This window comes from Emydura macquarii, unplaced genomic scaffold (genome assembly GCF_026122565.2).
Source record: "Emydura macquarii macquarii isolate MOO-44397 ecotype Brisbane River unplaced genomic scaffold, CSIRO-AGI_Emac_v2 contig_2897, whole genome shotgun sequence".
NCBI lineage: Eukaryota > Metazoa > Chordata > Testudines > Chelidae > Emydura > Emydura macquarii.
The window spans coordinates 28745655-28762907 of record NW_027133034.1 but is presented as its reverse complement, the minus strand read 5'-3'; the positions used below and the strand labels follow the sequence as shown (position 1 = coordinate 28762907).

The following is a 17253-nucleotide window of genomic DNA, read 5'->3' as shown; positions in this document are numbered from 1 at the left end:
AAGAATTACCCTTAGGAAAGGAAAAATCAAATGTACAACTACAAAATTGCAAATAACTGGCTAGGTGGTATTACTGCTGAAAAGGGTTCTAGTGCATCTCCTACTGAGGGAATTCTGCACAAAAAAATTAAATTCTATGCACAATATTTTAAAATTCTGCATATTTTGTTTGTCAAAATACAATATCACTCCAGTTTCAATTATTTTGGTAATTTATTTCAAAATACCTATCAGCAACTATGTAACAATACAGACAACAACAAAGATTCAAGAAATGTTTGACAAATAGATTCCTTACTATGCATATTAATATAGAACTTTGAATAATAATTCATTTAAACTACAATACAGTAATAGCCACCTGCTGTGTACTGCATAACATCTATGAAGCACGGGACGAAAAGTTACTGCTGGGGTGGATGTGGAGAGCTTGCTGAGTTTGAACAGCCAAACTGAGGGGCAATTAGAGTTTCCATGAGCAATGTGGCTTATGGAGGTTTTGAAAGAGCACCTTAGCAGTGAGCCCTAGCAATGCATTGTGGTGTACTGTGCTCTATCTGGCCCCCTGCTATTTTGGGGCTAGTTAGGAATTGGGTCGCATTTGGTGTATATCTATGCATGTAACACTGTCAATGCACTTGTAATTTTATGGTGCCTGCTGTTCATTTAGAATTATTACACAGCATTTGTCACTGACCTAAGTCCTCTGTGCCACTGTAAACAAAAAGTGGGTGCTTTTGAAACCACTAGGCATGCTGCCTATCCCTGTCATATGTTGTGACATTATTTCCCAACTAACAGAATTTTGAGTAACAAAACCAGTGCAAAGAAAAATCTATCCAATTTAAAAGCACAAACATTCAAAACTAAAAAAAATTAATGGAACAGAACATAAAGGGAAAAAACATTTATCTCCACTTTACATACACATATAGCAATTATGGGACTCAGAGGTCTGAATATGTGAAGCTGTGGTTGTCCATAATCTTCTCTGGATTAGGGAAGTAGGCATAGGAAGGTGGCCCCTGATGCCATGTAGAATGATGACAGGGAGGGATGTAGCGGACTTCTCCATGGACTGGAAGGGAGGTGAGCATAGGATTGTTGAACCTCTAAGTCCACAAGAGTCTACAGCATCTGTGTTTGCTGCCACAGAAGCATCATCATGTCCTGGTGCATCTCCCTTTTCTTGCTGAGACTCCCGAGCCGTTATCCTCTCTACTCTTTCCTTTTCCTGGCTGTCTGCAATATTCACCCTCCAGGCCTTAGCTCATGGTCTGATGCAGCATTGGCTTGTAGGATCTCATTGAACATATCATCCTGCGTCGTTTTCTTTTTCCTCCTTACCTGCTTAGGCATTCCACAGGTGTAAAAGGGAACTCTTCCAGGGCTGATGCACTCAGGGAAAAAAATAGGGGGTGCTCAGCACCCAGCATGGCTGGCCGTGGATTAGATGACTTGGCTCACCTGTTCAGGAGCTGTCTATTAGCTGTTTAGCCGGCTCCTGGGCTGGCAGCCAATCAGCTCTTTATCAGCAACTTGACTTGGTGCCAAACAGCTGATTGGCTGTTCCTGTGGAAGGGGCTCATCCAGCCCTTCCCTAGTCCCTACTCATGTGGGGTTACTTTGTAGCTGGTGGGCAGGGCCTTCATGTGTGTTTGTAGTGCCTAATCTAGCTCTGGACTGCAAGCAGTAGGTGAGTGAGTCCTAGGGGGTAGGATGGGTGGGATTTGTGGGAATGTCTACTGCAGTGTTGGCAGAGAGGGAGTCCATGGGTACAGTTTGATGAGTGGTAGGGGGTATTGCCCCCTACACCAAACAGAGGCAAGGTGTTGTGTGGTGGTGGTGCGGGGGGCAAGGGGTGCATGTGTATATGTTGTCATTGTACTACTACTCCTCTTCCCCCCCCCCCCCCATTTTTGTGGGCGTGAAGATGAGATGCTCTGTTCTTCTTTGTGTGTGTCTTCTCTATGCTGTGCATCTCACCCTTCTCTCCCCTGCATGTTTCTGGCTCACTCGGTCCCGCTCCTGGCATCCAGCTGGCTGCCTCTTTCAGGGGGGAAGTGATTGGGGGGGGCAGAGAAGGAGATGTGACAGGGAGGGGGAAACTCAAAGATATCAAGAGAAAGCTTAGGCTGACTGTGGAATAGCCTCACAAAGGAGGGTCTAGAATGAAACCCCAAGGCCTGGGATTTTTAAAGGGGGACTGGAGCGCAGCAAGGATCAGCCCTGTTGGTGAGAGGTCCAAAGCTTGTCTCTTTCACAGAGCTTTTCCTGAAGAAGCTCGTGCCCCTCTCCAACAGAAGCTGGTCCAATACAAGATATTACCTCACCCATCTTGTGTCTCTAATGTGAATCCTGTTGTTATGGCAATGGTGGGTGCATCACAATATAAAGGGAACACACCTCTTGGCCATGCTTGATGCTAATAATCTGCTGTTTAGCTCCTACTCCACTGAGTGGAGTATCGAGGGTCTCCGGTGCCCAGGGGCCAAGCCTATATTTGCGCCCCTCCCCTTGTAGAGGAGGAGGGGTCCCGGCGCTGCCCCCCAGATGCTCCAGGGAGGGGGTATGTATCTGCTGGAGGGGGTGGTGGTGCAAATGTAGGCTTGGCTGCCCCCGACCCCCACCCCCTGCACTTATCCGGAGCCCGACACTGGCTCGGATGCGGGCGTCCTCACCGGCTTGGTGGGGGGAGCTAGGCCGGCCCTTCACAACGTGCGGGGGGGGGGGGTGCAGGAGCGGAAGGAGAGCAGCTGCCCCTCTGCCTCCTGCACCCCCCGCCTATCGCGAAGGGCTGCCACCGCTCCAGCCCCGCAGCCCGGTGCTGGCTCGGATGGGGCACCGAGTCAGCCCTTCATGATGGGCGGAGGGTGCGGGAGACTGCGGAGTGGCTGCTCCCGCTCCTGTGTGCGCACCCCTCCCTCCCATCTGAGCCAGTGCTGGGCTGGGTCGGGTGAGGCGGCGGGTAAGTAAGTGCGCTCTGGGCCAGCCCTTCATAACGGGCAGAGGGCGCAGGAGGCTCCTGTGTACTGTGAAGGGCTGGCCCGGTGCCTCCACCACAGGCTGGCGACCCCGCTCTTCCCCTCACCGCCCCTCTCAGTATGCCACTGACTCCATTCTGAGCCTGGGAGTTACGATTTTGGCATGGGTACAGATGTCGCTCCATGGAGGCAGAGCAGTTTGGAAATAAGGTGAACGCAGGTCTGGCCCTATGGGTGTGTGTTGTGTTCAAGAGGCAAGGATCGGGGCAGGCCTGGGGCGCGAGGCCACGGAAGGGATTAAAGTTGTCTTATTTTCTTCACTTGTTCATACTATAATTATACCTTAAATACTATAATGGTTACGATACCAATGATCTACACTTCTGTCATATTCTAGTTATTGAATGTGTGTCTAAATACGCTGAAAATAGCCTCTCCCCAGAGTGGCAGAGCCCCTCTTCCACACCTTTACAAAAGCACGTACCAGCAAAAACAAGAGTCCGTGCCTGTCAGTATAGTCACAATAGAAAGTGAAGACTGAAAACTCCTTCCCTTGCTTCCCTGAAGACATGCTTAGTGACAACTCTACTTTAGATTGCTTGTGCATGGTGCCACTCGCTTCACCAGCCGCAGTGATATGCGCCACCAGGGTGAGGGAGATGAGGAGGGAATTGCTCGGTTCTAAGAAATGATGAGTACAGAGCAATGGCACTGAATATTGGCATCATTTTCCACAGGGGCAGTGGTGGTTTTAGCTGATTTCTCACTCCTGTGGGTAACAAAGGCACAGAGAGCTGCAGCACCTAGCCACCAGGGCCCAATCTGCTAGTCTGCCTGCCCAAATTATTTGTTGACTGGTATGGTATGGGTCCTACCACGGAGGCAGAAGCAAGGCTGCCATCCTTAGAAACCTTTAGGAGAGAATTGCAGAGTACCTCCATCGATATCTCTCAGGAGGATTCAAGGGACATCCCCTGTATACTCTGGGTAGTGCCAGAAGCTCTCGCTCTACTTCTTCCTGCCCCAGTTCTGCCTGCTCCTGTGGAAAGTGGGGGAGGAGGTTGAGCGGGGGCAGGAAGAAGTGGGAGAAGATGGAGTATGGGTGGGGCCTCAGGGAGGGGTGATGAGGGGCAGAGTGGGGGCGGGACTTTGAGATGGAGTCAGCCTCCCCAAATTCAAGAGGCTCATGCCACCTATGCCTGTGTACATAAAGACACTGCCCTGCTTGGCTAATCCTGCCTAACTCTACAGGGGAATGACAAGCAGATGATCACTCTATCTCTCTTGGTATGTCTTCTAATATAAGTAAATTAACGAGAATTTGATGGCTTTGTCCTGTTAAGTTGGGAGCATCATTAATACATCATTGTAGTGGGAAATACAACTACATACTTACCCAAGGTTCCTTTCCCTGCAGTGGGCTTGCCCATCTTTGACTAACTGGACTGTGGTGGAGTCTCAAACAGGTCCTGACTCTCAGCATTGCTGGATGAATTGGTCTCATGTCCCATGCTCCTCCTCATCCTCACTCTTCACAACCAGGGCCTGTGACTCTCGATCCTCAAGAGTATCCATAGTGGTCTGTGGGATTCTGGTGGGGTCTCTGCCAAGATGCTCTTTGTAAAAGCAGCAGTTCTATGGCTCAGCACTAGATCAACTGTTGGCCTCTTTGGCCTTCTGGTATGCCTGATGCATTTCTTTTGCTTTCATGTGGCACTGCTGCTGATCCTTGACACACCCCTTCTCCTGCATCTCCCATGCAATCTGCTTGTAGTTATTCACATTTCCACAACTTGTCTGTAGCTTTTGAGTTTTTTCTCCTCACGGGCCCAGGAGACCCAATATCTCCTGCCTACTAAAGCTGAAGTATGCCTAGAGCATATAGCTGGCATGGTCAGCTGGGCAGTTGACACAACAAGGGAGAGTTGCTAGGTGTGCTCACGAAGCTGGACAATCAGGAAAAGACATTTCTAATATTTGTGGGGCTTTAAAAGGGCGGGGGACCTTTCAGTCTCCTTGACCCCTGGACAGTGAAGTTCACAACTGTGACCAGAGCTGTCATTGTCAGGCGTTGTAGGACAGCTGCTGGAGGACTGTTAGGGTTGAGTTAAGTAATGCAGTGTCTATATTCACATAGCAGCAGCAGCAGCAGCATCAATATCCGTACATTGACCATGGCTTAATATTGCTCAGGTTTCTGTAATGGGATGCTTACGCTGGTGGGAGACAGATTTTAAGTGTAGACATGCACAGCTAGGTCAATGCAAGCTATCTCACATTAACCTAATTTTGTAGTGTAGACCAAACCTCCAATAAAATTGAAATTTATCATGTTTGCTGCTTACCCCACCCCATCCACTAAATCCTTAACCCCGTCAAAGAAGGAAAGTAAGTTGGTTTTGACAAACCATGTTGGCTATTACTGATCACCCTATTATCCTCTGGGTGCTTAAAAATTGATTGTTGTTAATTTGTTCCAGTATCTTTCCAGGTATTGAAGTTAGACTAACTGGTCTATAATGCCATGGATCCTCTTTGTTCCATTTTTTTAAACATGGGTACTATGCTTACCCTTCTCCAGTCCTCTGCAACCTCACCAGCCCCATGAGTTTTTGAAGATAATGGCTAACAGTTCCTAGATTCCTTCAGCTAGTTCCTTAAGAATCCTAGAATGAATGTCATCAAGGCCTGCTGACTTGAATACATTTAACTTAGCTTCTTCTCATTGCTGTGTATGGCCCTTGCTAGGTGTAGCTCATTTTGTGTCTCAACCTTTCTGATTTTATCTATATGTGCTTGTGGTGGTGGTCTGTACTCATGCTGAGCAACTTGTCCATGTTTCTAACTTTTGTAGGATTCCTTTTTGATATTTAGGGCACTAAAGAGCTCCTGATGGAGCCATATTGGCATCTTACCGTCGTCTATTTTTCCTTTGCATCTGAATAGTGTGCTATTGTGCCTTTAATAGTATCTTTGAGAAACTGCCAGCTCTCCTAAATTCTTTTTTCCCTTAGATTTTCTTCCCCTGGGATCTTGCCTACCAGCTCTCTGAGTTTGTTAAAATCTGCCTTGGTTTTTTTTTTCTTCCCTGCCCCCCCTCCCCCCCCACCCCCTCCCAAGTTCATTGTACTTGTTCTGCTGGTCTCGCATCTTCCTTTCCTAAGAATGATGGAATCATCATTTCATGATCACTTTCACCCAAATTGCTTTTAACCTTCAGATTCAGAGTCAAGTCATCCCTGTTGTTAAGAATTGAGTCTAACCTTATGACTTTTAGTCAGAATAAAGGTTAAAATCCTCTAGTTACTTGTTCAGAACAAATAGTTATTGGAAATAAACTAAAATTTAAGTATATTTTTCTATATTTAATATTCCTTGCATGTGGTGGTTGAGTTCAAAATTACTGAGTCATTTGAAACTACATAAAGTGGCAATTTTGTATGCATTAATTGCTTTGAATAAATCTTATCAGGTATTTTCTTTGGTTGATATAGTGATTACCTATTGCGTCTGTATAGCTAAGAAAAATAGTGATTCATCATTTTTGAAGGTATAATAGTATTGTAATCTACTGCATTAGTACAGCTACTGTAATATCTCTCTCATTAAGAAATTGAACAAATTTCACTTAAAGGGAAACTGAAGAACCTCAATCCCACTTCTAAAAATGTAACTGATTTTTACTTACAATAGGTTTAATTGAAACCTACAAGAAATTAACCAACTAATAATGGCATGGTAGAGGGTTTATTAGGGATTACTTTTTTTTTTTTTTTTTTAAAGCACACAGTATATAAACCTTATTTTGAATGTGTATTTTACACCTCTTCCCTAATCATTGTATACTACTCATTTTATTGGAATGTAAATGCTGGGGGCAAGGACTATATGTTGTACCTAGTTGAATAACACCTAGAGCATAATGGTTGCTACCACAATATAAATAACGTGCAGTGTTTTTCCCTCTTAGTCATAGCCCATTCTTTAACAAGTAAAATGAATGAGAAATTTTATCCTTTGTGATTAATGTAAATGATGAAATTCTGAATAATAATCTTATCAAGCTGTATCCATGCCATTCCACTTCCTGCAATATAAATGTGAATGACAGAGAGGCTAAAATAATAGCAGCATGGCATGCAAATTTTTTGTTGGGGTTTTTAGGTTTTTTTCCAGAATAATAAATAAGGATTGCCATTTGTCTGTGGGTAATTCTTAAGACTGATTTACTCATTTACAAGCCTGTAATCATTTTTCCCCACTACTAGCTTTTACAATCAAAAGGCATGTTCTTCCTCTAAAGTCTTCCACTAGCCTGTCCTCCTACACAATTCTGTCTTGCCAAAAATAATAAACACATCTCAGATATGTTTTTTATTTAAAGAATGTTTCATCTAGTGAATACATACATATTAGAATGCTATGGGGGTATCCAAAATCAGGGTCTGAGCTTTCATGTCTTGTAGTGCTGTTGAAGAAACTTCTACACACACCACCTTTTTGCAGGCTTCTAACTGATTAGGTGCACAGGTGGCTAAAGGCATGGTTCATGTCTACACAACACACAGTTAATAGTCAGCCAATAGCTGATGAATCTTAATTGTATTGTCTAATTTGTCCTGGGGCCGGTTTTGTTCAACATCTTCATTAATGATCGGGAGGATGGGGTAGATTGCACCCTCAGCAAGTTTGCAGATGACACTAAGCTAGGGGGAGTGGTAGATACCCTGGAAGGTAGGGATAGGATACAGAGTGACCTAAACAAACTGGAGGATTGGGCCAAAAGAAATCTGATGAGGTTCAACAAAGAAAAGTGCAGAGTCCTCCACTTAGGAAGGAAGAATCCCATGCACAGCTATAGACTGGGGACCAACGAGCGAGGCAGCAGCTCTGCAGAAAAGGACATGGGGATAACAGTGGATAAAAAGCTGGATCTGAGTCAGCAGTGTGCCCTGGTTGTCAAGAAGGCTAATGGCATATTGGGCTGCATTAGGAGAGGCATTGCCAGCAGGTCACGGGAAGTGATTATTCCCCTCTATTCGACATTGGTGAGGCCGCATTTAGAATATTGTGTCCAGTTTTGGACCCCCCACAACAAAAAGGATGTGGACAAGTTGGAGAGAGTGCAGCGGAGGGCAACAAAAATGATTAGGGGGCTGGAGCACAAGATTTATGAGGAGAGGCTAAGGGAACTGGGCTTGTTTAATCTGCAAAAGAGAAGAATGAGGGGGGATTTGATAGTGGCCTTTAACTACCTGAAAGGGAGTTCCAGGGAGGATTGGGCTAGGCTGTTCTCGGTAGTGGCAGATGACAGAACAAGGAGCAATGGTCTCAAGTTACAGGGGGAGGTCTAGGTTGGACATTAGGAAAAAGTTTTTCACTAGGAGGGTGGTGAAGCACTGGAATGGGTTACCTAGGGAGGTGGTGGAATCTCCATCCTTAGAGGTTTTTAAGCTGAGGCTTGACAAAGCCCTGGCTGGGATGATATAGCTGAGGTTAGTCCTGCTTTGAGCAGGGGGTTGGACTAGATGACCTCCTGAGGTCCCTTCCAACTCTAATATTCTATGATTCTATCATCTTTTGAGCCCTAATTCAGAAAAACACTTAACTGTAAGCATGATAGAGGGACTTAAAAACATGCTTAAAGTTAAGCATGCACAGATCTGCAGAAGGGTACAGGGTGACAAACTTTCACCAGGGAAAACCTTACACGGAACCAAAAGTAATCAGCAACATCCAGCTGAATGTTACTGACTTCTGCTATATTAGTAGTATATTATCAAATAATGTTACTATAGACAAGGAGCTGACTAATCACATCAACAAAGCCAGTTCATCATTTGCAGACTATCGGGCAGTCTGGCAGCACCATGGTATTAATCTTCAAACTGAGTTAAAAGTCTACGAAGTGGTTGTGTTGCCCAACTTGTTGTATGGGTGTTAGACTTGGACCTGCTACAGGTATCACATCACGCTTCCATTTAGGACATCTGCATGACAAACTCTACATCAAATGGCGGGTAGTTACCAGTGATGAGGTTTGAGAATCTAATCACTGCACAGGGATTGAAGCCATGCTTATTGCATCACAGTTACGTTGGGTTGGTCACGTGTTGAGGGGGTGGAGAGGTCAGCATGCCAAAGCAGTTGCTGTATGGCAAACTGAAAGTGAGCCATCTTGTTATGAGGGAGACAGAAGAAATGACTCAAGGACACACTGAAGCATAACTTGAAACAGTGCAACATTGGCATTCCCAGGTGGGAGTAATTGGCAACAGATCACTTTGGCAAGCAGAAGTTCATGAAGGAGTTACCCAGTTCAAGTTAACCCTCAGGGAGCGTGAGACACAGAGGCTGAATCATAAACAATGGCAGATTTAGCAGGCACAGTCTGTAACCCTTTCTTGGCATCAAGCTACCTATGCACTTTATGTGGAAAGGACTGTCCTTTGCATATCAGTCTCTTTAGCCACAACCATATTCACAAGACTTAAAAATCATCATCAGCATCATCTTCAGTCACACAGGAAAATAATGAAAAAAGTTAAGTACTTAAGTGCTTTGCGGACTAGGGACTTTGGCCTCAGTAACCATCTATCCAGGTAGCCTGAGGGCTCGTCTGCATGGGGTGGTTAGTTTGCACTAAGACAGTGCATGCAATACATAGGCCACATTAAGCATGCAGAGTGGACAGCTGTTGTTTTTCAATTGACTTCATGGTGTAAACACAGTGGAAGCTTGGCACATATTAAGCATGTGGTATATTGGGTGGGTATCCTATGGTCCTTTGCTTCGCTGTGGTCATGTGTGGATTTTTCTTACCACACGTTGTGGGATGCGTAGCAGAAGCTGGTGGAAGTCAGATTTGGGAGGTCAAAGTCCAAAAATTCCATGACTTTGTTCCATGGTTTCTCTCTTTCTGGGCAGGCAAGCACCATTTTTAAATTGCTGTCAGCCAACATGCTCTGTATTGCAATGCTGGCAGCTGCCAGTACTGTCAGGGGCTATGAGTTTCAAACCCCAGTCCATAGGGCTGGAACTCCTAGGAATTCAGGGTCTTCTGACCCACCACCCAGTGACTTGCTAACCGGTGCCACAACTTTAAGCTTAATTTTGGCAGATGACTTCAGTGCTGGGGTCTGATTGGTGAAACACACAGGGTCCTGGCAGTTCCCTGCTTCTATCTGAACCAAGCAGAGGAACAGGAAGTCATTGGTGTGGTCTTTCCCTGCTCAGGACTGCCTCCTCTGTGCTGCCTGACTCTGACCTCTTGGTATCTTGACTCTGCCTGCCTCTTGACCAGAGGTGGTGGTAGCCCATTCGGGGCCCTAAGCAGGAATAATTTGCCCCCCACAGACACAACACATACTTAAATAGGGGGCTTTTTCATGCAGCTTGATGCCCCCAAGAAATTGCTACATCTGCTTATGCCTAGCACCAGGTCTGTTCTTGACACCTGACAGTGTTTGCTGTCTGGCCTGTCTCGGAGTCTGATTCCCTGGTATCCAGACCTAGCCTGTCCTCTAACTGTCTTAGATTGGACCACCCACATCCCAGCTGTGACAAATACACAGAGGCTGTTTGCAGCTGATATGAACTATCATTGCAGGGTAGTTTCTGTTTTGGAAGCCAGCTGCCACTCTACCAAGCAGATAATGCCACTACAACAGTGGTGGCTCCAGCAGTGGGCAAAGGAGGAAGATGACAAAGCTGCAGAAATGCTACTACACAAGCTCCTTCTAGAGCAGCTTCGCACAGTGCAGTGCTATATCTGGGCTTGGGAAACCAGCATCAATTGGTGGGAGAGCCTCATTCTGCTGGCCTGGGCTGACTAGCAAAGTTTCAGACTGGTGAAGACAATTTTTTTTTTTTTAACCTCTGTGCTGAACTGATTCTGGAGCTGCAATGGCAGCATGCTTGCAGGCAGAGTCGCATAACTGTTGAGAAGTGGGTTGCCATTGCCACCTGAGAGCTGGTCAGTTGCCAGCCAATTTGGCATAGGGAGACTGACTATTGGAGGCATTGGCATGTAGGTATGTGCTGCTAAGCAGATGGTGTTGCTGCACCTGGTAGAAAGCTGGCTAATGCTCAGGAGATCATTGATAGCATTTCATGTCTGAGGTCCTCAGACTCTACTGGGGCAATTGATAGAACCCATGTATCTCTCATTTGCCTCCCATCCTGTTATACTTGTAAAAGAAAAAAGACTAGCAAGATCTTTTTCAGGGGGACAAGGCAATATGCCATGTTTTTTGATATTCTTACATGTACAATAAGCAGTCACATTCACGCACACACATTCATAAAGTTCTCCAAGCTGGTGTGATATAATTACCAGTCCTTTTATGCATTGCTCAAGCCAGACTAGTGTCCAACTAGGCTGGGCATGAGGAGGGAGCCAGGCCTCTGTTGGTCGCAAATCTGATGCCCCATGATGACAATTGCAGAATGAGACCCCAAAGTTTCCATGTTTTTACCCATCTTTTATACTTGCAGGCTCTCATGTAAGTCTATGGGCCTTGCTGTGTCATGCTGCCTCTGGGTTCAGTATAGTTGTTAATCACCAGCTAATTGAAAGCATGACGATTCTCTTATTTCTGTACTTTTTGTTCTTAGGGTGCATTCTTCTGTACTTTAGGGTCGTTGATAGGTATTCTTCAGCCTTCAGGGTTAGGATGGCAGTTGGTGTCTTTACTCCCCTTTCTGTTGTGAGAGCAGTTGAGGTTGGTGTCTTTTTATGCCCTGCACATAAATTCTCTTTGTGTGAGTGAGGCATGTATCAAGATATTTTTGGTTCAATAGTACAAGTTTCAGGAAAGAGCTTACTTCAAGAAACTAACAAGATGTATTCCACTTATGCCACACTAAACAGTACTATACCATTATCCTAACAGTAAAAGAGAAATTTCTCTCTACTTCTATCTCACTTATACAATAGACCAAGGAGTCTACATCGGATTTGTTTGCACAGCTCCTGGGGATGGTCACAATCCTTTATAAATTATAAACAAAGGAGTACTTCTCCATGGTGCTCCAAGGCCTGGTTGACCACCAGGGAAGGTTCGCAAACACAAAAGTAGGATGTTCTGAGAAGGTGCATGATGCTAGGAGCTTTTGGAACATGCACCTGTTCACCTTAACGAATAATGGAAAGTTTGCCTCCAGGATCACTGAGGACATTAATGGTGTGGATTTTGGTCCAGTTACTCTAGGATCCAGCTTATTCTCAATTTCCTTGATTAATGAAGCTATTGACAGGGCATTTGGACAGAAGAAAGTTAAACAGTTCCTATCTCCTCAGTAGCTGCAGAATGATTGGAGCATGCATTTGTCCATCTCAAAGATAAATGGCACTCTCTTCCAGATAGGTTAGAGGATGGAGAAAACATTTGCCTAATTGTTGCATTTGCACAATATTTGTGTGAATAAGGAAGAGAATCTCGACGGGTGGGAGGCTAAGGTACAAAGACTTGCTCAGCAGTGTGAACTGGTATCAAAGCATCCAATAGAAACTGCAGACCACCAGGGCAGTGCCATCAGCGATGCCTGTATGCTCTTTGAGTTTCAGGGACCTGAAAATGTGTGGCTGTTACTCGTGTGTTTGGGGGGGGAGGACAACCAGATTGTGAGCTTTAGAGTTGCTTTTATGGGTGGTAAGTGGTATGCTATTGAACTCTTCTATTTTTTATTTGTGCTTTTATAGAATCTGAGGACTAGAAGGGACCTCGGTCTTCTAGTTCAGTCCCCTGCATTCAAGGCAGGATGAAGTATTACCTCTAGACCATCCCTAACAGGTGTCAGTCCAACCTGCTCTTAAAAATCTCCAGTGACGGAGATTCCACAACCTCCCTAGGTAATATTCCATTGCTTAACTACCCTGACAGTTGGGAAGTTTTTTCCCCCCAGTGTCCTCTAAATCCCTCCCTTGCTGCAATTTAAGCCCATTGCTTCTTGTCCTATCCTCAGAAGTTAACAAGAACAATTTTTCGCCCTCCTCCTTGTAATAACCTTTTAAGTACTTGAAAACTGTCATCATGTCCCGCCTCAGTCTTCTCCAGACTAAACAAAGCCAATTTTTTTCAATCTTCCCTCATAGGTCATGTTTTCTAGATCTTTGATCATTTTTTGTTGCCCTTCTCTGGACTTTCTCCAATTTGTCCATATTTTTCCTGAAATGACACCTAGGACTGGACACTGTACTCCAGTTGAGGAATAGAGTGGAAGAATTACTTCTCTTGTCTTCTTACAACACTCCTGCGGATCCATCCCGGAATGATATTTGCAGGATTTTTGTTTTGCAATAGTGTTTGACTCTGATTTAGCTTGTGATCCACTGTTCCCCCAGATCCCTTTCTACAGTACTCTTTCCTAGGGAGTCATTTCCCATTTTGTATGCATGCAACTGATTGTTCCTTCCAAAGTGGAGTACTTTGCATTTGTCCTTATTGAATTTCATCCTATTTACTTCATATCATTTCTCCAGTTTGTCCAGATGATTTTGAATTTTAATCCTATCCTCCAAAGCACTTGCAATCCTTCCCAGCTTGGCATCGTCTTCAAAATTTGTATTCTCTGTCAGGGGTCGGCAACTCTTGGAAAGTGGTGTGCCAAGTCTTCCTCCTGCCCCTCTCCCAGGTACCGTGGGCCCAGCACCCTGGCCAGTGGTGTACCTTGGGTGTCCGGCACCCAGGGGCCGCTATTTGTATTTGCACCTTCCCCTTGGTGGCAGAAGCGGGGAAGTCTGTGGGCCCATTTCCTGCTCTCCCACTTCTTCCACCCCTTCGCCCTCCCCTCCCCCCCCACTGCAGGTGCGGTGGCAATGGCATACTGAAGGGGCCATGCCCCTGGGCACCAGCCTGCGGGGGTGCTGTCCGGGCTCACCTCTGAGGAGCCGCTTCCCACTGACATTGCTAGTGGCCGCACCGACTCGGCCCCTCTGCTGGGGAGTGAGAGTGAGAGGGGCAGATGCCCCTGAGCCACCCGACGGCAGGAGAAGAAGGCTGCATGGCCCCTGTGCAGCTGGGGTCCCTGCAGCTCCCTCAATGCACCCAGCGTGGGGTAGAGGAGGGGCAGGGAGGACAGGAGGCTGAAGAGTGGGTTGGTGCGGCTGCCAGGGATGTCAGTGGGAGGGTGGCTCCTCTTCCAAGGGTCTGGCTGGTGCCCCTCCCACAGACCGGCGCCCCAGGGCATGCTCTTCCCCCACCTCCCCCCAGTACGCCACTGGCCCTGGCCGGAGCTGCTCCTGGCCCCAAGCAGAGCTGCGTGGTTGCCACTCCCCCCTTCCACCTCTCTCCCACATGATGTGGGCCTGGTGCCACCAAAATTATACAACCCTGATATGTGCCACTCAAAATCACCTTGTGTGCCACAGGTTGCCAATCCCTGTCTATGCCATTATCTAAATCACTGATGAAGATACTGAACAGAACCGGACCTAGAACTGATCCCTGTGGGACCCCACTTGATGTGCCCTTCCAACTATTCAGTGCTTCCAATTAGCCAGGGCTGTAAAACATGGCTGGGTCCTGCTTGAGAGCACTGCATTTTCTGAGGGCCTAATAGCTGCATGCATTCCAAGAGAGCATTCTGACTTTGCTTTTCATCCAGGAATTGTGTGAGGCGTTTTGTATCCCTATCTTTCTTCAGTGTCTCTGGTAATGGCAATACTGCACTGGGCCACTTCAGTGCTGTCTTTGGATACTTGCATTTTTTCCCCTCCCTTTCTGACATAGTGCTCTTCAGGTCTCTCTGTGGGTTTCTCCTCCCCTGCAACCGTCCTGAGTCTGTAAGAAGGGTGTGACTAAGGTAAGGGCAGGCTGCAAAAGAAAAGCAAATTCTCTCATACTACTTTTGTGGGCATGCAATACCCATGGGTATGTATACCGCATATAAACTGTAACTATTACCCAAGCTTTTTTCCCGTGACATCCATCTCCATCAATGTTGCACACTTAACACTGTCATTTAAATCTGCTGTGCAAGGGGAGGGTAGATAGAGGTTGTGAGTGCATAAACAGGGCACCATTGTGAGCACTGTTTTGAGTGCACAAACAGGGGACGGGGCAATCATCAGGCAGGAGAAATGTGGGAAGGAGGAAATCAATAGATGGCTGTGTGTCCTCTGGGGCATGGGTTTGTAAACAGCCAATGGCTTGATAGAAGTCAAATGCTTTGCTGGCCCAGCCACCATTTTGAAAACCTGTTCGTGGGGAGGGGCGGGACAGAGCAGAAGGGAATCGCATTGGGAAGGAATGGAGGGAGAGTGGGCGACGGTGGAAACTCAGACTCCTAGCTTACATCTGTCCAAAATAGTAGTAGCCATGGGGCACTCAAGAAAGAAGTCAGCACAGTAGTAGAGTATAATAATAAAGAGTAAAGCTAGACACTCACATGCCAATGTCCACTCAGCAGGATCTGTAGGATCTTCCTCCTGTGGCAGGGGCTGGAAACTGGGTTGGCTTCCTACACGCTCACTCTCTAGGTTCTGAGTTCTGAAGAGTTCCTGGCTGTTCAAAGAGACCTCTTTGTCTTCCTCCAGTCATGATTCTTGCTCTTGCGCGCCTTGGGGGATTGAGTCTCCGCAAGCGCATTGGGCTCTGTAGTGGCATGCTGGCTAAAAATCTTATCCAGTTCCCCATAAAATGATCATCAAATGGCCAGCACCTGACTCCTTATTTAAAAAAACAAACCACAACAAAAACAAACCTGGTGTCTTTGTACATTTGCTTTAGCTCTTTGGTCTTTTCACAGCACTGAGAAGCATCCCCGCTTGTGACCCTTTTCAGTCATCTGCTTTGAGATCTCCTTGAACAGTTTTTCTTCTTGCTGTGGCTGAAAACAAGAACTGCCTGCACTGCTGCTTCTCTCCAGATGGCAAGGAGACCTAGAGTCTTACCATAGCCCAAGCTGCTGCTGGAGGCCTGGTGTCATGCTGCTGCAGTCAGATCTTTGCAGTATTTATATATTCAAATCCAGGAGCAAATGGCCTAGTCATCGTGAGTACAGGTGTGCATTCAGTCAGTGATATGTCTTGGGGAGGAGAGATGGCAGAGAAAGCAGACAATGATCCTGAGGTAGGAGGAACTGGGCCCAGCTGAGGTGTGGACGAAAGAGGCTTTATTATGAGTTATTTGGACTTAATAAAGTAGAACTCCAGTAGGGGAATTTTGTCTTGCATCTCTTTTGGACTGTGTGGCGTTCTTAAGGGGCCCTGAGAAAAGGGGAAATGGAGGCAGTGCACTGCAGAGCCACATTCAGCCAATAAGGACAGCCACTAGGCAGGCATGTCCTTTTACGCTCTGGGTATAGCTTCATTAGCCAGGGAAGCAAAGGGTAGGATAGACTCCCATGAATCACAGCAGCTACAAAGAACATCTGTCTCCATTGTGTTAGGAGAATAGTACTTCTCCCCAGCCATTTCATTGTGTACAAGTCAGAATTGCTCAATATCCTAGCATCCTGAATGTTATCAAACCAGCCAATGATTACCTCCCTGACAACAGCAACCACAGAGCAATAACCTTGATTACATGGGTCAGTAGCACTTGTTTTATTACAATGCAAACCTTTAATACTGTTAACCCTTTTGAGCCGAGGGGCTAGTCAAACTTCAAGATGTTCCAGTTGGAAGCAGAAATTGATGGAGTCTTTTTGTAGATATTTTTTTAATTTACAAAGAATATACAAAGTCCTGTGTCTCCAAGGGCAGAAGGAATGAAATACTAGGAAGCAGCTGCTTCTGCTCACAGCACCAAGAGCACTCTTTTTAATCTGCACTCCTGACCCAAAAATCTCTCCCCAGCTTTCTTCCAGCTGCCCTTTCCAGATGCCTCTTCCTGAGTATTTCACATGCCTCATAGAAGATTTCTTCCATTGAACTAGTACTGTCAGTATAGCTACATCTATCAGCTTTGCTACTGCCTCCCAAGGAAGTGGATTTCCGTACACCACTGGGAGAGCCACTCCTGTTGGCACAGGTAGTGTTTACACTAAAGCACTACAGCAGTGCAACTGCAGTGCAACAGCTGTACCGCTGTAATGGTTTACAGGTAGACATACCCTCTCTTTCTTGTCTGTTCCCAGTTTTCATGTTCTATGCGTGCACACACACATGCTTATCAAAACCAATATTTAGCAAAAGTTCTTGGGCTGGGTTCAACATACGCTCTTTATCTTAGCTAGGGCTTATTTTAGCTAAGCATAGCTAGGGCTTATACTTGTCCTTTGTGTAAATTGAAGGGAGAATTCATATCTACTAACCTCACTCTTA

The 17253-nt window shown here is 46.0% G+C and overlaps 1 long non-coding RNA gene across 1 annotated transcript in view; it reads left to right on the top strand.

Moving 5' to 3' along the window:
• The first annotated feature begins 1626 nt into the window (after window positions 1-1626).
• LOC137167085 (uncharacterized) overlaps window positions 1627-17253 on the top strand; it is a 35628-nt gene continuing 20001 nt past the window's right edge. Inside the window, exon 1 of the long non-coding RNA XR_010923983.1 lies at window positions 1627-1696. This is a non-coding gene — a long non-coding RNA (uncharacterized lncRNA). The remainder of the gene's footprint in view (window positions 1697-17253) is intronic.